General features: G+C 47.0%; 1 protein-coding gene and 1 long non-coding RNA gene across 4 annotated transcripts in view; one reads left to right on the top strand and one right to left on the bottom strand.

Moving 5' to 3' along the window:
- Window positions 1-1,059: 1,059 nt before the first annotated feature.
- On the bottom strand, window positions 1,060-6,392 carry LOC144180712 (uncharacterized). 2 transcript variants are annotated; one of them, XR_013324521.1, is made up of 3 exons: window positions 5,760-6,392; window positions 2,128-2,222; window positions 1,060-2,043 (listed from the first exon to the last, which is right to left on the bottom strand). It is a non-coding gene; the product is annotated as an uncharacterized LOC144180712 (long non-coding RNA). The 2 variants fall into 2 exon arrangements; XR_013324522.1 differs by having other exon boundaries at window positions 5,961-6,392.
- A 6,734-nt stretch (window positions 6,393-13,126) lies between these two features.
- LOC144179574 (uncharacterized) overlaps window positions 13,127-14,954 on the top strand; it is a 59,036-nt gene continuing 57,208 nt past the window's right edge. Inside the window, exons 1-2 of one of the 2 annotated variants that reach the window (XM_077707980.1) lie at window positions 13,127-13,215; window positions 14,294-14,394. The gene's annotated coding sequence lies outside the window, so the exon portion shown is untranslated. Of the gene's footprint in view, window positions 13,216-13,248; window positions 13,516-14,293; window positions 14,395-14,954 lie in introns of those variants that run through there. The other variant, XM_077707982.1, reaches the window with a different exon arrangement.

Genomic DNA, 14,954 nt, shown 5'->3' with positions numbered 1-14,954 from the left:
GAATAACTCTAAGTATGCTGCAGAAAACATTGCAGAGTGCTTTCAACGTCGTTACACAGCATTTCCAACTTGTGATTCACAAACACAATAAACCCCGCCGCAGTCCCTGCTAACTACGAATAAGTCGGGACGGAAGCGTGCCGCAAGTTACTCAAGAACTTGCGTTATCAGAAGAAAGCAACGCGAACAAATGCAGAATGCCAAGAAATTGCAACCTCTTCGTCATTAAAAATCGTCATTTATAAAATCACAGGTTCCTTTCCCGGTGAGGTAGCACTCATTTACGCAGCCGTTGTCGCAGGGACTCCACAAAGTGCAAAAAGAAAAGTTTCTTTCACTGATTTTCGATAAAAAAAAGCAATTGATAATAAGTCGTCAAAAAACGAGTGAAAACATGATACTGTCACTGATTTGTTTTTAAAATACTGATGATAATAAGTCGCTACCCAGGTAGCACAAAAGAGCTTGAAGACTTCTACTACCGCGATTTTTCAGGACGAAAGAAACGGCTTGCAAACATCCCAGACAATCCGATCACGCATTCGCGAAGTTTTCGAAAGGTCTTAAATCACGTCTAATGTCCAGCAGGTATTACTATTTCTAGACGATTTATTTACTCTCTTTAAAACATCCTCGAAAATCGGTTTAGAAGTGGAATTTTACAAGAGCTGTATAAGTCTGTTAATGTGACTTTTCAATCCGCATTTTAGAGGGTTAGAAATTCTGGTCTTGAAAAGGGCTTTAGAAAGGTGCTAAGAATCCCTTTCTTGGGATATATAGAGCCGCTTTTTAGACGTATTAAATACGGCTTTATGAACCCCCCTCCCATACCCCCTCCCCCGGAGGTGATGCTGGGGGCGAATGCAGCGGCTTTGCTGCATGCATTCGCAATTAAAAGCCATTTGGCTCGTGCAAACATTTTATTGAGACCAAGCCATGGGGGTAATGTACTGAGGAGAAAAATACCGTTACAAATCAGAACACAATGCGGTGAAAGCGTCCTTTCCAGCTGCTAGAAGCATATTATATAAAAACATTACAGTGGTCATACGAAAGAAAGAATTCTGTGCAAATAAAACATTGAACAAAAAAAAGCAATGCAAGAAACTTGTAGCAACAAGTCCAGAACTCTACACTTTCTTATTTTCAAAGAAAGAATGGAGGGCAAACAGAACTCTGAAAACAAAAACAAAAGAAATCAATGCAAGAAACTTGTAAAATCAGGTCCATAACTGTGTGAACTTGCTTATGGATATTGGAAGGTGCGAATGAAGCACAAATAAAACACTACAAAAAAGGCACACGCAAGAAACTCTCACCATCACGTCCACAACTTGTACAGTTGTGTATGATTATTTGAAAGCAAGTATGCAGCACAAATAAAACTTTCACGAAAAAATATAAATAGAAGAAAATTGTACCACCAGGTCCACAACTTCGTACATTTGTTTTTAAACTGAAACAATAAGATGCAAGCGCTTGTTCTACAAAAAATGATACCAACTTAGGAAAGTGAAACAATTGAACTGCGTTTATCGGATAGATTACGTTGTAAAAATGTACCACGAAATTACTCGGCAGAATACCAGTGGTCGCCTGGAGCCAGCAGTGTTAAATACTTCCTTCCAAATAAAAACCCACGTGCAGTATGGCTAACAAAGCATCACCAGCGGGAGTGAACATATCTTAAATGCAAAAGCTTTTCTTCAATACACATGGTTTATACATGGTTGAAAAAAAAAAAAGAAAACAATGCACAATTTTTCTAAACAAAAAGCCATGTGCAGCACGACTAGCAAATATCACCGGTAGTAGTGAACCTATCTTAAATGCCAAAACTTTTCATCAATAGGCATGGTTCATACATGCTTGAAAAAAAAATACCCTCAACAACCACAACAGATAATGGGGTCCTCTTCTCTGCACTAATTAGGGGCAAATCCTCTTTGACCTTTCTGTCGACGACGCCTTTCCCATTTCTTGCAATTTCCTTAGCTGCGCTGTACTGGTCGTACCTCCAGCTGTTCAGGTTATCTGGATGAACTGCAGAAAAAAAGCCAATAAAGACGCCTAGATGTGTAATCCGTTTAAAATACCGTGTTATGTGTTAGTCAGTGTGGGTCTTACGTTCGCGCCTTTGCATTCTTGAGCTGGATCATGATGACTGTCTTCATTTCTGCGTCCATGGCTCCTCGTGTTTGCATATTTGCTCTCACAGCCTCCTAGAAAGGATTGTACACGCACGCATAATTCAGAGAACATCCCTTTTTTACGGCCTCTTGTTCGTTACCAGATAAATTTAACTAAACTGAGCAGTTGCAATAAGATAATAAAAAGTTGAACCAGGGCAAACTGAAGCAGCAATTAAGCATGGTGCTATTTCATTTAACACTGCAGGCTTGACAGCCCAAACTACCCATTGACTAACCTCTGACGAGGCGGCACAAGCCTTGTTTTTCTGGCCCGAGTAGCTGAAGTTCGCCGTCAATTCGTCTACATATAAGAACCGCAACTGAGCCCCACAGTATGACCAACGGATATGCCACCTAAGCCTGCAAGTCGCTTGATATGAAAATAAACAGCAGGTGAGGCGGGAACTTCAAACACCTTTAGAATGGCCTGTCAGGCTGCGTTCGAGGTCCTTGTTTTCCTGAAGGCTGTCCTCCAGTCTTCCTAAATCTTCAGCACACTTCAGGGGAAAGCTCCAGTCGTCCATGTTCAGTTGAGGCCTCTCGCACCATCGGTTCAGAAGATTTAAAGTTTGCTCATTTTGCTGCCGTACGTAAGCAAGCTCCTTCATGATGAGCTTCCTGTCAGCTGCATTGGTAAAACAATACAAAGACGCGCAATAGACCAGTTGCAGATGTACGGAGAGGGACAGCTACTTTATGTTCTATGGCCTAGGTCTCGCTCCAGTGAAACAGTCAAAACATATCAGTATAAATGACAGCACAACTCTGCTCACGGCTACCCTAAACGGCTACCCCAGCGCGACCTAAACAAAGACACAGTGGTGCATATTCAGTGCCACTGTAGACGTAGGGGGTTCAACTCTTAGCCGTGCAGGCTAAGCAATGCCTCAGCAATGAAACAAAATTCCACCAATGGGCTTTAACGAGCAGTAATCCTCACCACTGGCGGCAACGCATTAAAGTTTATCCTTTACTCAAGAACATGCATCCCACACTTCACTGAGGTCAATGTCTCGCTCGTAGCCAAGCCCACCAACGGGCATATGGAAAACACGATGACATCGCGTACACGGATGCAAGTTCGTACCCCACCCAGTCTCGGCACCTGGAAGTGGCGACTACACAACATAAGTTCATTACTTGCGCCTCCCTTAACACCCCCTCCTCCTGGGCAGGGCCGGATTAAGGTGGGGGCTACGGGGGCTGCAGCCCCGGGCCCCCAGCTGTCAGGGGCCCCGCTCGATCATATGAAAAGAAAATATCTTGAGTGTGCTCGCTGCCCGCATTGGAAGTTGAAGGTAGGAGCTTCAACTTCACCTTCACACCGAAGCTGACTAACTCGTGACAGGTGGGGAGGAGGGAGGGGGGGGGGGGGGCTCACGTTATGGTTGACAACCTTCGAGTTCATTTCAATTTAATTTAGTTATTCCTAGTCCTCTTCCTTGTTTCACCGAGGTTTATGAGAAGACGTCTTGGATCAAAAGTCGCGGGTACACAGCTTGACCGGGCCTAAGAAGCCACATAAAAAAGGCCCCGATCTCGGCTCTGGTCTTTTTCGCCACCGGTCGTTTCGGTAGTCTTTTCGGTAGACGGACATCTAACTACGCGGACGTTTCGGCGCGCGCACGTTTCGGTATAAGAAAGGGTCAGGCATGCGAATAATGAAATATTGCCTGAAGAACATTGCAAATTATTTAAGCCTGAGGGACGTTATACGTAATTATTGACAACTTAAGCACTGCCCTACGGGCTCATACACAGTTTCTGCCACAAATTTCAATGTATAGCGCTTGACAAGGAAGTTCATTGCGATGACGACCCGTTCAATAAAGCTAGTAGATTAGTTCAGTCGCATAAGCGTGATTGATATTGACTCGATATTTCTCGCTCAATGGCCAGCGTATATATGGTTATTTAAATGTTCAAAGGTTGCGCAGGCCACTCGCGGGGTCGTTCGCATCAGCCCGCGCCTCTGTGCTGTAGCCTCTGCAGGCTGCCTGAGCAACAAGCGTTGCGGAAGCTACATGTCCGCGCGACTCCATTCGTAGCGTAATTCTCTAGGCGCCACTCCGCGCGGACGCAAAGGCCGCCGGGCCAGCCCGACCCTAGCGGCTCCCTTCGAGGGGGAATCAGCAGGCCTAGGCGGTGTGAAGAGCTCCGGCGTGGACGCCGAACAAAGCAACAACAACGTCTGTTTCCTTTCGGGATGATGAAAGCTGTGTCCACTTAAAAACACATCCTGCGTGCGACCCCTTCGATGCTGTCTTGAAAACGGACCTCCGCCGCGACTCGGGGACGGTAAGCTGTTTGTCCCCGTGGGCGCTTTTCGCTTTGGAATAAGCTGGCGGACGGCACGGACCAAAGGGCGGCCCGCAGACCTGGTCCAGCTTGGGCACGGCGGCAGGAGGAGAGGAACCCCCAAAGGAGCGCGGGAAAACAGTGGACGCGGCAGACGTGTTGAGGACTCGAAAACGAGAGGTCCACCCACACTCGCCTTCGTCGTAGACCCCGAATCTGGACGAGAAGCTTCAGCGTGTTTCCACTGCCAGTTACGACCTAACAACAACCCGACCGATCTACAACAAACTACTGACTGCTGGAACTGTTGCGCGGCACCGACGGGAGCAGCAGCGCGGGGGTGAGCAGAGACGTTCTATCCCTATTAAACTGTTGTCTGATGCCATCTCTCGTGCTCACCTGTCACTCTCCAACCCAAAGGGGACCCGTTAATGTGTAACGGCTTGCCGACTAGCAAGACCATCACAGCTGCGCAACAGTTCATCGCCGCTGAAAGTTCGACGGCCATGCGCAAACCCACGCACGAAGCGGATCGCTCCCCAGCCCAAAAAGCGACATTTTTCTGCTTATCATCGTCTTTGTGCTAATCGTACTGCGATAAGAAGGTCGTTGCGCGACACGTCAGAGCCCCCCCCCCCCTCGCCCCCCTCCCAACTTCCTTCAAAGGCGGCGCGTGTTCTAACCGCCGCGTGCTTTCTCGTCTGTGCGGGTAACATACAGGATTTTGGCCGTGGCAGCTAACTGTTTGGCAGATGTCTGTGAGTGACAGCTGCCTGCGCGGACTTTGAGCCCTCCCATATATGAAGGTGGAGAACTTCACAATAAAACTAAAACCTTACAGGCTTAATAAAATACGCTTCTTGTAAGAAAATACTCTTCTGTACCATGGCATGTGCAGGCCGACACGGCGCTTCGATTAATTGTGAATCTGTGATGGACCGGCAATCAAACCGTACTAACTTTTACGCCTGATAAAATTCGTTATATAATACTAGACATCAAGCCAAGAATTTAGTTTCAGGAAAGCGTAAAATTATGTATAATTTATCACTGATCAGAGAGCATAAGATGGGCTTGGAAAATTTTCGCCTATTAAAACGAAATAATAATAATAATAACCATCATAATAATAATAATAATCATCATTAGGGCCCCAAGGACGCAGTAGCCCCGGGCCCCAAAGTTTCTTAATCCGGCACTGCTCCTGGGTCGCCGAGAACTCGCTGTTCCTCTGGCAATCACCCAAACTACGTCACCGATCATACTCACGGATTCCCAGGCTGCCTGTTGTAGCTTCTTGTTGGGTAAAGTGGTCCCAAAAGCCCTCCAGCTACTGAGCCATGATCACTCCACTCGAACATTGGTTTTCTTAGAACTCTAGCTCATTCCTCACTGGTGGGCAGCGACTATGCCCACCAGCAGGCCCACGGCCGTTTTTGCAAGGCTACCGAGGGCGATTTGGACACTCACCCCTGATCACCTTCCAAGACATCAATCAGGCAGCATTACCGCGCCCTTAGGCAATCCTCCCCTCTTCATTCTAACCTACTCAAACACGAATAAACTACTCTCAGTAGAATTCACACAAACACTTTCCCTCACCCGACCTGGCTGCACCACCTTTATCCAACTAAATACCCCTTAGAATGTAAAATTTGTTCTCAACCAGGCACCCTAACCCACATCATCGTCATCAGATGGGCTCACAAGCCAACCCTTCCACTTCCTTCCTTCTCTCCCAACGATGACGGCACAGCCTACACTTCATTACTCTTCACGAATCGTACAATCGTAAAGGCTGCAAACAGGCACAATGCATTAAGTTCGCTTGCAACCAGGCAGCCTTAAAGTTTTTCACATTTAGGTAAACTGGCGTTTACTCAAACTTGTGCAGGAACTAGCCTCCAGTTTTGAAGTTAAAGACAAAAGCAATCCCGTGAGTGATAATGATGAAAGATTTTTATCAGCTGTAAAGGGACAGTTAAGACAATAAGGAAAAGGTCAACGCTGGCATGCCTGAAAAAATTAAGGGAGTCGATATTCGGCCGCTGTCCGGTTGCGATCTCACCGGCAGTTTTCTGTCGCGATCTGCCTAATTATTTGCCAGCTGCTTCGCTTAGCCACGGCACAGAGATCTTCCGTCAGGTGAAGGGTGCAGGCCTTTTGCGCTAGGATAATTATTTGCCGGCAGCTTGGTTTAAGTAAAGGTCCTATTCTAGGTCTATTTTAAATGCGTTGTGAAGGCGCAAATGACCGAAATAACCCACGCGGTCGTACTGTCACGGAAGTTGTCCTTCGCGAGCAAAGAGTGCCGGCATTTCGTGTCAGAATAATTATTTGTCGTGAGAGCACGGCCGGGTGGCTTATTTCGGTTATTTGCACCGCCACAGTGCATTAAAATTGGGCCCAGAATATGACCTTTAGTTAAACCAAGCTGCAGGCAAATAATTACCCTAGCGTAAAAGGCCTGCACCCTTCACCTGACGGAACATTGATGCGCCGCGGCTGAGGCAAGCAGCCGGCAAATAATTAGGCAGCTCCTACAGAAAATTGTCAAGAAAGCTGCCGGCTAATAACAGCTTACAGCGCGGAAGATAACAGCGCCACTGTTATCTACGCTCCAGGGCAGCTTGCGAAAGAAAGCTGGCCAGCTGTCTGCCGGTAAAGCGCGTTCTCATACAGCATGCCGGCACTAATCATGTGACCGCAGCAAGCTAATAAGGGGAGACTGCCGGCAAACTTCCGCTCGCGCGGGTAGGCCGGCTGCCGGCCGAATATCTACTCCGAAGAATTGATGTTTCAAGCTGATATATTTTAAAATTTGCTTAAAATATGCACAACTAACCATCGCGCGACATTTTTGCACTACTTTAATCTAACATTGCCGAAAGAGCCTTATCTCTAACCAGGATTTAACATCTTGCGACGCTTACCACGTCTATCATATCTATGGCTGGGGCGGCATGTCGCGATGGCAACAGTCGGGTCGGTTCCGAAACAGATAGCGATTTGAACCTGCGTAGATTTTAATTGCGGCAATGCGTGGATATCAATTGCTGCGAAAAAAAATAAACAGGCGCCAGTAAAATTGCAGTGCCGCTTCGAGCAGAGGCACCCATGCTGGAGGCGGTTTGCAGAGCTTTATCGGCATCAAAACACGGATATCTCAGGCGCTGCGGCTGGGTAAACGTTCACCCATGACGCCCTGTCAGGTAGGCACTGCGTCATGGCATGGTACGACAGAATTCTCATAAGGAGTGAAACAAACCCACTTGTTCGTCTACGGCCCTCCTGGGTTAGTGCACAAAAGATGCCGCAAAATTTTGACGCCGCTTTTCCCAAAAATTACCGTAAAAGCACAGCTCAGCGTTTCCGACCAAGGATGCCAAGATGGAGCACAAGTTGTCGCGCAAGTAAACCAAAACATTTAATAAATGTTACAATGCGAAAAAAATATTCTAGGATCAGCTGCTTAACCAAACACTTCTCGCTTGAAACTAACCACGGTACTCGTGTTTGACAACATCGCGAAACTGCACACATCAAGAGAACTGAACGGGCGCTTGTGGCTGGAAATAAAGGTTTTTTTCAGAATCACTGTCACTAATGCACCAGAAACATTTACGAGTCACAGCGCGGCGGTATCAACGGGCGGAACAAAATGTGACCTATGAAAAGGGCACAAATTACAAATACTTACAAAAATGAGGGCTACACAAAGAAGCTCGAAGATCGGCGCCCAGCCGCAAACTGACCGTTGGCGCCAAAATGATTACTCTCAACCCAGCGCGCGCCCAAGCTCATGCGAACGCTGCGGAGGAGGTAGAGGCAGAGAGGAAAGCCACTGTTATCCCAGTCCATGGAGTCACATCAGGCCATACCGTTGGCGCCAAACCCGATTACTCTCAAACCAGCGCGCGCCCAAGCGCGGGACTTTACGGCCGCCTACAAGAAGGCTAGACGAAGAACTGCTAAAAGCAGTTATCAGAAATACGTTTTAAAGACGTCATAGTCGGAGGGATATTTTCCTTGCAATGATTGACTTTTAGAAGCCATCTTTTTCTGTCTGAAATCCCTTTCTGACGTTTCCTCCATAAATGCGACGTTTTCTAGACATTCTGTGCTGCCTGGGTAAAAGCAAATAATGAACGATTAGGTTTTATAAATGCTACAAATATCCTAATATTTAACACATAAACCAACGTTTTTTTCGGGCAAGGCCGTATAACCACCCCATTTCCTAAAATAACGCACAATTACGAACAAGAACATAACGCGCGCAGCCTAAACCGTTCGGCAGAATTCGTCTTTGCGCCGAAACACCCGTGTCCCGAAAGGTCCGTGTCCGGAAACGTCCGTGTCCCGAAACGCCCGTGTCCCGAAAGGTCCGTGCACCGAATAGACCGTACCGAAACGCCCTGTACCGAAACGTCCTGTACCGAAAAGACCGGAGCCGTTCGAAAGGGACCGCGTTGTCCTGCCGATATCATAGTGTTGAAATTCTTACGTCTGTGAAACTCGGGACGTATTTTTGTTGTTTTTGTGTTTCTGGTTCCAGATGCCAGACCTTTTTCCAGTAGCGATCTGCACATGCACGGGCCGCCGGTCCACCATTCTTGGCAGTATACCCTCTGGCGAAATAAACAAAAGGGCGCCCCCTCAGCTTGCTGCTTGGGGAGCAGCGGCTATGCTTCCTAGGGCTGCACGTCTTTATTTCCTCTTTTCGGGCACGCTGCGAGCACTTTGCTACTGCAGTAAGGGAGAAACGAAAATGAAAAAAAAAAAAAAAAGTGAAGAAAAAGGGGTGCTTTGGTCACTGCAAATTAGTCACGCCAGCGTGCGCCTGCTACTCTGACATTCATGGGAAAGGCACGGGTGACGTTGGGTGCGGGAGGGATTGCAGGACCAGGATATTTTGTGCACGGGTTCCCCGAAAGCAAAACATTTCTTGGGGCGTGCCTTACTGCCAGTTTAGGTTCGCCGTGGCGGCTGCTAAAAGGACCGATACTGAAAAAAGGTCCATTGCAATTGAGAAACGAAATTTTCCACTTCCCCTGAACCGGAGGTCGAAATAGGGTTTACTCTCTCTCTGTCTCCTCGAGAACTCTTTCCTGAGAGAATGGGAGAGGGGTGTCTCCGCGTCCAGGTAAAGCACCGGCGCTACAGTCCACAAGTTTCCCCGTATACATCTTTGTCAGGTCTCACGGAGGGCAGAGGACAGCAACCCAGAAATTTTTGGAAACGTGTGTCTCCCTTTCTTAGATTCGAGAGGAGACTCACCGTCGTCGTGCCTTCATGCGCAATGGAATGCAGACACGCCCAGCATATCAGACGCACTGCGATGAAGCTCTGGGATTCAAGTGAATTCTTGTGACAATGAAATCCCAGCTGGGGTGGCTGCTTTTCAGATAAAGGCCGAAAGCTAAACGCCAGTGAGACTTGAGTCGAGATTTCGGCGCAGCAAAGCCCCGCCGGGGACACACATCTTTACTGTCCCTTCCCGGAAGGAACAAGCTTGCTCCCCACACCCTCCGGTGGCATCGCGATAACTCTTCACGCCGCGCACATTATCGGATAATCCCCCACGCATTTTTGAATGCCATAATTCTCCTTGCCTTCCCCCATTATACTTAAAATGGAGGAGAGTTGGAATAGGCAGCGGCAGTTTAGTGGCAGTCGTCTTCCAGTTTTCTACGTCCACTAAAGACACTGGAGAGGCACGAGTGGCACCCCCCCCCCCCCCCCCCCTTACCGAGGCGACTGGTACCCGGGGCCCAGGCCCCCCCTCCCCCCCCCTTTCCCATCCATCCCTAGCGACGCCACTGGACAAACGTGTTTTGTTTCGTGTGCTCCGTGGACTGCGTCCAGCTTTGCAAGTCATCCTTCTTCACAGAGTGGAAAGGCACTAATTTTTTAATACTGTTTGACGCAGCCGACGGTTTTGGACCGGCCCGACGGGTTTTTTAAACAGCGGGCTGGTTGCCGGTCCATACCTAAAACCGTCCGTCATTGGCCGGTTTTTCGGCCCTCGTGCCGTGATTATGTCCGTTTTGGCGTTTTACAAGCGTCAATTCGACGACTAAGACGATAAATATGTGTCGACAAGCTGCGCAAAGACACGCGAGCAGAGAAAATACGCGGGCGAGCGCGCTGCCTGAGATGGAGGGGGCCTAAGGGAGGAACAAAACAACGAAATGCTGCCGCCGCCGTCACCAATTGCGGTTACTTTTCAGTGAAGCACACACAGAGCGATAACCAAGCTCTCATTCACTTTCAGTACAAAGGTTATGTTGATTCCTCTGTAAGAAAACGCTACAGTACATGGCACTTCATGTCAAAAACATTACGTCTTTTTTTTTTCAACACAGATATTCAATATGCCATGACCCCGCCCCCCTCACCCCCCCCCCCCCCCCCGAAGGGCCGTTTTTTTTTTTTTCGGGGAAAGGTGGCAACCCTAGCCGACGGGCATGTTGAAAACTGGTTTACAATGACTTCATCTGTTTTAATCAATGCCTTAGCCCTTTTGTTTTAACGCAGAAGTTTCCCGAAGGAAACCGCATAAAATTTCTAGATATTAGGATCCGTTCTACCAGGACCACGTGTGCTGGCTTTACGAGCCGCGTGCCAAGAAGGCTCTTTTACCATTTAACTCTGCGCATTCGAAGCTGGTTAAGAGAGGTATTGTGCGGCTGTACGGGCTTGAAAAGCACGTACAGCCGCATAGAAAAGCTAGAAAAGCTGTTTTTTTTATCCCACTAGTTAAATAATAGACGTCTGTTAACCAAACGCTCATCCCTGTGACGTACGTTTTTCATTTTCTATATATATATATATATATATATATATATATATATATATATAGAAATAAGGGTTGGCAGTCGAGAAAACCTCGGAAAGCAAAGGGGAGGATGTGGTAGATCATTGAAACAGATTAAGAATTTGGAAAGAAAGAAAGTGAAGAAAAAATGCCCGCCAGGTGGGATCCGAACCCACGACCTCCAGAATACCGGTCTGGTGCGATAACCACTACGCTACCGGCGGGGCGATTTTCCCATTCACTTTCTGGGGTATTTATGTTAGGTAGATTTGTTTCCTGTGCTTGGGGGTGGTAGCCAGCGCCATTCGCACCAGACCGGTATTCTGGAGGTCGTGGGTTCGGATCCCACCTGGCGGGCATTTTTTCTTCACTTTCTTTTTAATCTGTTTCAATGATCTACCACATCCTCCCCTTTGCTTTCCGAGGTTTTCTCGACTGCCAACCCTTATTTCTGTGTTATTTTCAACGAGCCCCTCATTTCTTATTCTGATTCGCTACATATATATATATATATATATATATATATATATATATATATATATATATATATATATATATATACCTGAGAGGCGGTGCTTTCTATTCAATCTAAGAAAAAAACAAATTTAGAGAAATTCATTTTTTACCATGAAAGGTCCGTATTCAGTTTTTTTTTTAATTTCTCGCCATTTTTCAACGCATAAGGACATTTTTCGAACTTGTTACCTGGGCCAGTAACGAAATTTGAGTTCTTGAAACAACGTTTAGGTAGTACACGAGTTATGCAGCACTTATAAATCAGGCCCCGATTGTACGCTCCCGATATATTAAAACGCCAGGATTGGCTTCTGTAGCGCTTTTCGCTACTCCCTGGCTGGTAGCAATGTGCTCGCAGCGTGGTAAACCACTTTGCCCCTTTCCTTTGAAAGCCTTTTTTGTGTGCACATACGAACTTGCCACGAGCTGTCGAAAAAAAGGAAATAAGTAAGTGCAACGCTAACAGCAAGCTCGGGGGGCGCACTTTTGTTTATTTTGCCCGAGGCTACTGCCAATAATAGCAGACGGGCAGCCCGCGCATGCGCAGATCGATACTGAAAAAGGTCCATACAATTAAGGACTGACAAGAGTGAAATTTGGGGATTCAAGGGGGGGTGCCCAGAAAAACTAGGGGGGGGTCTCACACCCCCTAGGGGGGGTGTAGGGAAATCACTGGTTCCGAGTACACTACGTACCGCACATCACTGATGTCACATCTGATGGCGTCACTTAAGTTACATGGTCACCTAGATCTGGCGATATCACTTAGTTGAGGTGTTACCCCTGCGGCTAAAATATTTTTACCAACCTAGCACCCTTGCTAATAATGGAAATTTCCTTTCGAGTCAGGGCCCTTATAGTGTTCTTGCGCATTCTTACGTTGGTCTCATAATAACTTCTTGACTACAAGTTCACCTCGCAGGTGCATGTTGGTTACGGAAGCACTTAAAGGGGCATCTAAGTTACATAATCACTGCAATAGCGGATATTGATGACTTTGTTTAGAGCATTTAGTTTGCTTTCGTTAAAAGATCGGCTTTGCCGCATTGCACGTCTGGCTCCCTATATTAAATGCATTTTTGGCTCTCTATAATACACTATACAGCAGGCGACAGAACTTTAAAACAAGTAGGAATTTCAGAAGATAGCATCCTGGACGAGTAGCTATTCCATATCTTGAGCACGCATTGTGCAAACAAAAGACGGCGACGTGCGAAATTCCTCGATGGCGCCAAAATTTTCAGACGGCCAACTTTCCCGCAAAGCACCCCTACCAACGGTACATGTGCCGCCCTCTCTGAGAGGACAAAGGAAATGCGTGCACAATTTAGCAAGTACCAGCGGCATCGAACAAGGTAGCCTACAATCGGCAGTGACCTTGTTTGGCATGTAAGTTCATTGTTCAGATCCTTGTTCATGTCAGTGGTGGACTGTTAATAATTAGTGAGACCATTACACAAGTGAGGTTAAACGCGAAGAGTTTTTCGTTAGCCGGTAGCCATCCAAGAGGCGACTAGGCCTTTCCTTGTGTGCTCTGTGGTCGTTGCCCTATATCGATGTTAGCGCCGTCAATATCGGATAGCCTCATGGGGTAGCCCTTGGTTATCTTTACTGACCGCGGGAGTGCCACAGAGGAAAGCGTTACTGTATCCAACCGGAGATTGGCCTGTCGATCCCAGCAAAACAAATGTAAGCGGATGTTGTGAACACTGCGATAAATGTAGATCGGGAAAAATTTCTGGAGTAACATTTCGAGGAAAGATTTAGTGCGAGCATTCTGGGTATTAAGCACCCGACTACGCCGTGACTGCTCGCAAAATTCGTGGGATAACGGTGTCGCTGGTTGATGCCGCCGCGGTGAGCAACATAACAGTGGAATGTGCTGGCGATCGCGACTGCTGGCCTTGCCATGGCGTATGTGCCAGTCTTTCTACCGAAGCCTTGAACCGCTACCCAAGATTTTCCGGGCACCGCTTGTGTGACTGGCTGCTCCGGAGATGAATGCCGCGGCACATCGCAGGCTTCCTTTTTTTAAAAAAAAAATTTTGTGCTGCGTCTTAGCTGTGGAGATGCAAAATCTGCGCGAAATATCACGCAGATACTTGTTTATTGCGCACCAACTGAACCTTGGCATTATGCCGTGCTGTAAACGTGCCAGAAACGGGCAGTCTTGACAGTGCGGGGGGGAAGGGGGTGCACCATGTTAGCAATACGCGAGTTTATCATCCGCTCCCTACGTGCGGCCGGCGTGTGCATTTACCATGTGTCCCCCGTTGTGTTAAATAGTGCCGAAACAAGCCTTGGACGGATACGATAGAGCTACATGTTTTCCAATAATTTTTTTAATCAACGGCCTGCTTAATAAATTAAGCCACTTAATGATAAAGTTTTTCTTTCTCACTCTATTCTGCCATGACATTGCTGAAGTCGTCTATTGTACATATTGCGGCCTGTGTGCATATTTCAGCGGACATGCTTGCGTGAGCACTGCATGTCACCTCAAGTATGAAAGATCCAGGGAGGTGACGTGATGAAGACCATGCTCCACGTCCTGGGAAGGAAATAAAGGTAAGGAATACTCATTCATAAAACAGCAGGACTGTAGAGTACACTTGTGATGCAGTCTTAGTACCAACTCGCATTCACCAATTTCTTTATTCTTAATCCTGTTCACAATTCTGCCTTCTCGTCAGCCAACAACTAAGTTCGGATAACAAATTTCGTGCAGGTGGGTTTTAGTGATTGAAGGTAAACGATAACAGTATGTATACAATCGTTCTGTCTCTTGACTGAAAAGAATGGTGGTCACCTGGATGAATCCCTTGCTCTGTGATAATACAGCATGTGCGTGTAGCTTTCGCTTCTTTCACTTGAGACGGAGAAAAAAAAAAAAAAATTGATGCCGTGAACTTCGAAAACAATACTGGGACAGGAAATTGCATGACACGGGGCTCTGTGTCCGCCTGTCTTTTTTTTTTTTTTCCCTACTAGCGCTGTCTTTAATGTTGCAGTTCAGCATTTTCACACTTCCAAGTTTAAAGGAAGTTGTTTCTAATTCAAAACGACGCTGCTATCAGGTGCAGTGCTTCATGCTCATATCTGTCTCGGCGAAATACAGTCAGCGATCA

Source organism: Haemaphysalis longicornis, unplaced genomic scaffold, assembly GCF_048455015.1.
Source record: "Haemaphysalis longicornis isolate Haplotype H1 unplaced genomic scaffold, Haemaphysalis longicornis Haplotype H1 scaffold_4, whole genome shotgun sequence".
Lineage (NCBI taxonomy): Eukaryota > Metazoa > Arthropoda > Arachnida > Ixodida > Ixodidae > Haemaphysalis > Haemaphysalis longicornis.
This window is presented reverse-complemented; position numbering and strand designations above follow the sequence as displayed.